This window comes from Nothobranchius furzeri, chromosome 7, assembly GCF_043380555.1.
Source record: "Nothobranchius furzeri strain GRZ-AD chromosome 7, NfurGRZ-RIMD1, whole genome shotgun sequence".
NCBI lineage: Eukaryota > Metazoa > Chordata > Actinopteri > Cyprinodontiformes > Nothobranchiidae > Nothobranchius > Nothobranchius furzeri.
This window is the reverse complement of record NC_091747.1, coordinates 55,869,329-55,875,328: the sequence shown is the minus strand read 5'-3', so window position 1 is coordinate 55,875,328 and position 6,000 is coordinate 55,869,329. Positions and strand designations below refer to the sequence as shown.

Genomic DNA, 6,000 nt, shown 5'->3' with positions numbered 1-6,000 from the left:
AAAACATCAAATCTGGTATCTCAGAAAATTAGAATATTCTAAAGGCCAATGAAAAAATGTTTGTTTCTCTAATGTTGGCCAACTGAAAAGAATGAACATGAAAAGAATGTGCATGTATAGCACTCAATACTTAGTCGGGGCTCCTTTTGCCTCAATAACTGCAGTAATGCGGCGTGGCATGGACTCGATCAGTCTGTGGCACTGCTCAGGTGTTATGAGAGCCCAGGTTGCTCTGATAGTCGTCTTCAGCTCCTCTGCATTGTTGGGTCTAGCGTATTGCATCCTCCGCTTCACAATACCCCATAGATTTTCTATGGGGTTAAGGTCAGGCGAGTTTGCTGGCCAATCAAGGACAGGGATACCATGGTCCTTGAACCAGGTGCTGGTGGTTTTGGCACTGTGTGCAGGTGCCAAGTCCTGTTGAAAGGTGAAGTCTGCATCCCCATAAAGTTGGTCAGCAGCAGGAAGCATGAAGTGCTCTAAAACTTCCTGGTAGACGGCTGCATTGACCCTGGACCTCAGGAAACAGAGTGGGCCAACACCGGCAGATGACATGGCACCCCACACCATCACTGACGGTGGAAACTTTACACTGGACCTCATGCAACGTGGATTCTGTGCTTCTCCGCTCTTCCTCCAGACTCTGGGTCCTTGATTTCCAAAGGAAATGCAGAACTTGCTTTCATCAGAAAACATAACTTTGGACCACTCAGCATCAGTCCAGTCCTTTTTGTCCTTGGCCCAGGCGAGACGCTTCTTGCGCTGTTTCTTGTTCAAGAGTGGCTTGACACACGGAATGCGACACCTGAATCCCATGTCTTTCATGAGTCTCCTCGTGGTGGTTCTTGAAGCGCTGACTCCAGCTGCAGTCCACTCTTTGTGGATCTCCCCCACATTTTTGAATGGGTTTGTCGTCACAATTCTCTGCAGGGTGCGGTTATCCCTAGAGCTTGTACACTTTTTTCTACCACATTTTTTCCGTCCCTTCGCCTGTCTGTTAATGTGCTTGGACACAGAGCTCTGCGAACAGCCAGCTTCTTTAGCAATCACCTTTTGTGTCTTGCCCTCCTTGTGCAAGGTGTCAATGATTGTCTTTTGGACAGCTGTTAAGTCAGAAGTCTTCCCCATGATTGTGGTGCCTTCAAAACAAGACTGAGGGACCTTTTAAAGGCCTTTGCAGGTGTTTTGAGTAAATCAGCTGATTAGAGTGGCAGCAGGTGTCTTCTATATTCAGCCTTTTCAGAATATTCTAATTTTTTGAGATACCAAATTTGGAGTTTTCATTAGTTGTCACTTATGAATATCAAATTTAAATGTAATGAACATTGGAAATACATTGGTCTGTGTGCATTGCATGAATATAATGTACAAGTTTCACGTTTTGAATGGAATTACTGAAATATTTTCAACCTTTTGATGATATTCTAATTTACTGGCCAGCACCTGTAGATATGACTAGCATCATATGAACATTTGCAAACCAAAATGCTTGTGCTCAGTGTGCACCCCGTGGCTGGAGAGGGAATCAGCAGACTGGTAATTAAAATTGACTCCGCTGTGAAAACACAATTTTAAAATAACTCCTTGACATGAAAAAACGTCTATTTTAAACCTTAATTGGGTTTGTGTGATGGCATTTCCCACTTGTTTTTTCCAAATCATGATTGTAACTCATTTAAATGGTAAATGGCCTATATTTGATATAGCGCCTTCCTGAGTCCTGGAACCCCCCAAGGTGCTTTACAACACAACCAGTCATTCACCCATTCACAACCACATTCACACACTGATGGTGATGAGCTACGATGCAGCCACAGCTGCCCTGGGGCGCACTGACAGAGGCGAGGCTGCCGAGCACAGGCGCCACCGGCCCCTCCGACCACCACCAGCAGGCAACGTGGGTTAAGTGTCTTGCCCAAGGACACAACGACAGCGACAGATTGAGCGGGGCTCGAACCTGCAACCTTCCGATTACGGGGCGAGCACTTAACTCCTGTGCCACCATCGCCCACAATTTAAAGGCATCATTTGGTCAGAATAGGTGGACATTATTGATCCCACAATGGGAGAATGTTACTTGTTACAGCAGCACAGGCACTTAAGAGACTAAAAGTAAAATAATAACAAAGGTACATGCATATACACATAGGCAGTAATCTTCTACCACAACTATGAATAAAAAAAGGTAAAACTTGGGTTCCAGAACCATGCAGCTTACTGTAAGGACACAGACCTGGTTCTGGTTTTTAGGTCCTTACGTGGACAAGCACCATCACTCATTGGTCATCTTCTCAGTCCTTAACTCAACTTTCTTTGTAAATCACGCCTTACAGGCAAAAAGATGCCACCAAGGCGCTACACTGACCAAGTCAAAAACATAAAACATTAAGTCCAGAAAATAAAAACATTATATCACAAGATACAGATAAAAATACAGTGAGTACACAGATTGCTATAAGTAAGACAATAAAACCAGTTAGAAAGGTTAAAAGACAGATCATAAAAGTAGGTTTTTAGCCTTGCTTTAAAAACCGCAACAGAGGTGGAGGCCCTAATGCTGAGAGGAAGCTTGTTCCAAAGCTTAGGACCTGCCACAGCAAAGGCCCTATCACCACGTGTCTTTAGGCGCGTTCTTGGGACCGAGAGGAGCATGAGGTTCTCCGAGCGGAGTGACCGTGCAGGGGTGTACGGTTGAAGCAGTGACACCAAGTAAGGAGGGGCCAAACCATTTAACGTTTTAAAAACCAGTAAAAGTATTTTAAAATGAATCCTTACATCAACGGGCAGCCAAGGAAGCGCAGCCAGGACAGGAGTAATGTGGTCATACTTGCGCCTGCCCTCTAAAAATCTGGCAGCAGCATTCTGCACCATTTGCAACCTGGCTGTTGAGCCCTTGCTCACACCGAATAAAACAGAGTTGCAGTAGTCCAATTGCACCGTAATAAAAGCATGGACTACCGTCTCAAGATCATGACGTGACAAAAATGGTTTGATCGTTGCCAACTGACGAAGGTGGAAAAAGGAGATCACTCCATTGTGCTTACACCACTAGCAGGTCCCTGAGGTCCAGTGACCAAAGCCTACTGATTGTGCAGCGCACCAGGTTAAAGACCAACGCTGGCAGATCATTTGCTGCTGTGGCTCCCAGACTCTGGACCTCTCTCCGCCTGAGTCTGAGGTCAGTGGACTCAGTGGACTCCTTTAAAAAGCTGCTGAAAACTTTAGTGATACTAAATCCAGGAATTGAGTGAGGAGTTTGGGGGTAGAAAGAATGTTGCCTGAGACAACTTCCTACCAGACCAGTAGGAAGATGAAGGAGAGGTCTTCAGGCCCCTGGTCAATCGTTCGTTCGCCATCCTTAAACCCTTAAAGGGTCCCCTGGTCTGCATTAAACAAACAGGATAAGTAAGACATCTTACTGCGAATAAGCTGTCCTTTTCCCCTTGGTTTCTTGTTTACACAATTAATTCTTATAAATACATGGTGTTAAACTAAATGTGCATAAACTGTACATTCAATACAAACCCATAATATTTTATAATATCAGTAAAGCTTTATCCAAACAAATGTACTGCTATATAAATACTACATAGCTTGAACAAAGTTAGTATCCCTCAATAATAGCAAACAATAAGTTAGCTTTGAGTTCATTTGTGGTATTTAAAAACAAGATCATGCTCAACTGTTTTAAACAGCATTCATCATATACATGGTATTGCATTTGCTACCAGCATGTTAACCACTATAATAATAATAATACATTTTATTTAAAAGCGCCTTTCAGGACACCCAAGGTCACTTGACAGAAAATACTTCATAAAATACAATAAAACAATAATAAAACCCAAACAAGAAAAAACAAAGAGAGAAACAGTTCAATAAAATCAGAGGTTGTAGGCAGATTTAAACATGTGTGTTTTGAGTTTTGTTTTGAAAAGGGTAAAACTGTCGATGTTCCTGATGTCTGGGGGAAGTGAGTTCCAGAGACGAGGAGCAGAGCGGCTGAAAGCTCTGCTCCCCATGGTGGCGAGACGGGCAGAATGAACCGCAAGATGGATGGAAGAAGAAGATCTGAGAGAACGGGAGGGGGTGTGAATACTTATAAGGTCTGAGATATATGGAGGAGAGAGGTTGTGGATAGCTTTGAAGGTATGGAGGAGAATTTTGAAGATGGACCTGAATTTCACTGGGAGCCAGTGAAGCTGTTGGAGAACCGGGGTGATGTGGTGAAAGGAAGGGGTTCTGGTGATAATACGGGCTGCTGAATTCTGAACCAGTTGCAGTTTATGAAGGAGTTTGTTGGGGAGACCATAAAGAAGTGAATTGCAATAGTCGAGACGGGAGGTGACGAGGCTGTGGACGAGAATGGCGGCAGTGTGAGGGGTCAGTGAGGGGCGAAGACGGTTTATGGAACGTAGATGGAAGTATGCTGACCGAATTATGTTATTAATGTGAGCTTGAAAAGAAAGTGAGCTGTCAAGAATGACACCCAGACTCTTGACGTGAGGGTAGGGGGAGACTATGGCGCTGTCAATAGTTAAACAAAAGCTGTCAGAATTTGAGATGGTGGATTTAGTGCCAACTAGAAGAAGTTCAGTTTTATTGCTGTTGAGTATGAGGAAATTAGAGGTGAACCATGATTTGATTTCAGAGAGGCAGAGTGTAAGGGAGGATGGTGGGAGAGTTGAGTTGGGCTTACTGGAAATGTAGAGCTAGGTGTCATCCGCAAAGCAGTGAAACTGGATATTGAATTTGCGGAAGATTTTGCCGATAGGGAGGAGATATACTATGAAGAGGAGGGGCCCCAGGACAGAGCCCTGGGGCACACCTGACTTGACTGGGGAGGGTTCTGAGGAAAAGGATTTTAACTGGATGAACTGAGTGCGGCCAGTAAGGTAAGATTGAAACCAGCGGAGGGGGTGTGAGTGATGCCTAAGGAAGAGAGTCTATTGAGGAGGATGGGATGAGAAATGGTGTCAAAGGCCGCACTCAGATCGAGGAGAATGAGAATAGAGATTAAACCAGAATCAGCAGCAATGAGTAGGTCGTTAGTGATCTTGATGAGAGCTGTTTCTGTGCTGTGGTGGGGACGGAAGCCAGACTGAAACTTTTCATAAAGGTTATTGCAGGTGAGATGGGAATGGAGCTGAGATGCAACAGTTTTCTCTAGGACTTTGGAAATGAAGGGAAGATGGGAAATGGGAAGGAGATTATTGAAATCATTGGGATCTGAACCAGGTTTTTTTTAGAATAGGGCTGACTGAAGAGGATTTGAATAGGGAGGGGACCGTACCAGAGGATAGTGAGGAATGAATAATGGCTGTTATAAAAGGGAGCAGGGAGGAAAGGCAGGATTTAACTAAAACTGTTGGAATAGGGTCTAGTTGAAAGGTGTAAGGTTTGGATTTGGTGATGTAATCTAATAGTTCTGAGGGATGGGGAAGTTTAAAGGAGGAGAACTGAATGGAGGGTTCAAATAAATCAGGAGAGGGAGGGGAGGAATGAGGTAAAGAGAGATGGATTCTATTGACCTTATTAAAAAACTGAAGGAGAGAGACTAACATGCTAGTTGCTAATATGACACAAACAAACACACTCACCAATTCCAGTTTCTGTATGGTGTAAGATGGCCCTGCAAGGCTCCAGCTCACAGATGTCGGTGTCTGAGTCAAGTAATATCTTGGTGAGTGTCAAACAAATGCATTTAAGATAAGAAAAGCTTTGGGTTTTATGTACTGACCTGCAACAGCTCTGTCACTTGGCTTTTCCCCCACATGTCTGCAGGGAGGAAGCCAGTGCTGGCTTTTGATCATGTGATCAACATCACATGACTTAGGCATGGTGCATTTAAAAGACAGAAGACTGTAGGAATTTACCAAAACCTGGTAAAACACTGGGCCACATATGGAACACACACTGAGTATTGCATTGATGTTATTGTGTACCAGGATATGCCAGTAGAACTTAAACTGAGGAGTTATAGACTTTTACTGCAGAGGG

General features: G+C 44.0%; 1 long non-coding RNA gene across 1 annotated transcript; it reads right to left on the bottom strand.

Moving 5' to 3' along the window:
- Positions 1-1,437: 1,437 nt before the first annotated feature.
- On the bottom strand, positions 1,438-5,796 carry LOC139070623 (uncharacterized). The gene is made up of 3 exons (XR_011521107.1): positions 5,741-5,796; positions 5,601-5,663; positions 1,438-3,383 (listed from the first exon to the last, which is right to left on the bottom strand). It is a non-coding gene; the product is annotated as an uncharacterized lncRNA (long non-coding RNA).
- Between the last annotated feature and the right edge of the window lie 204 nt (positions 5,797-6,000).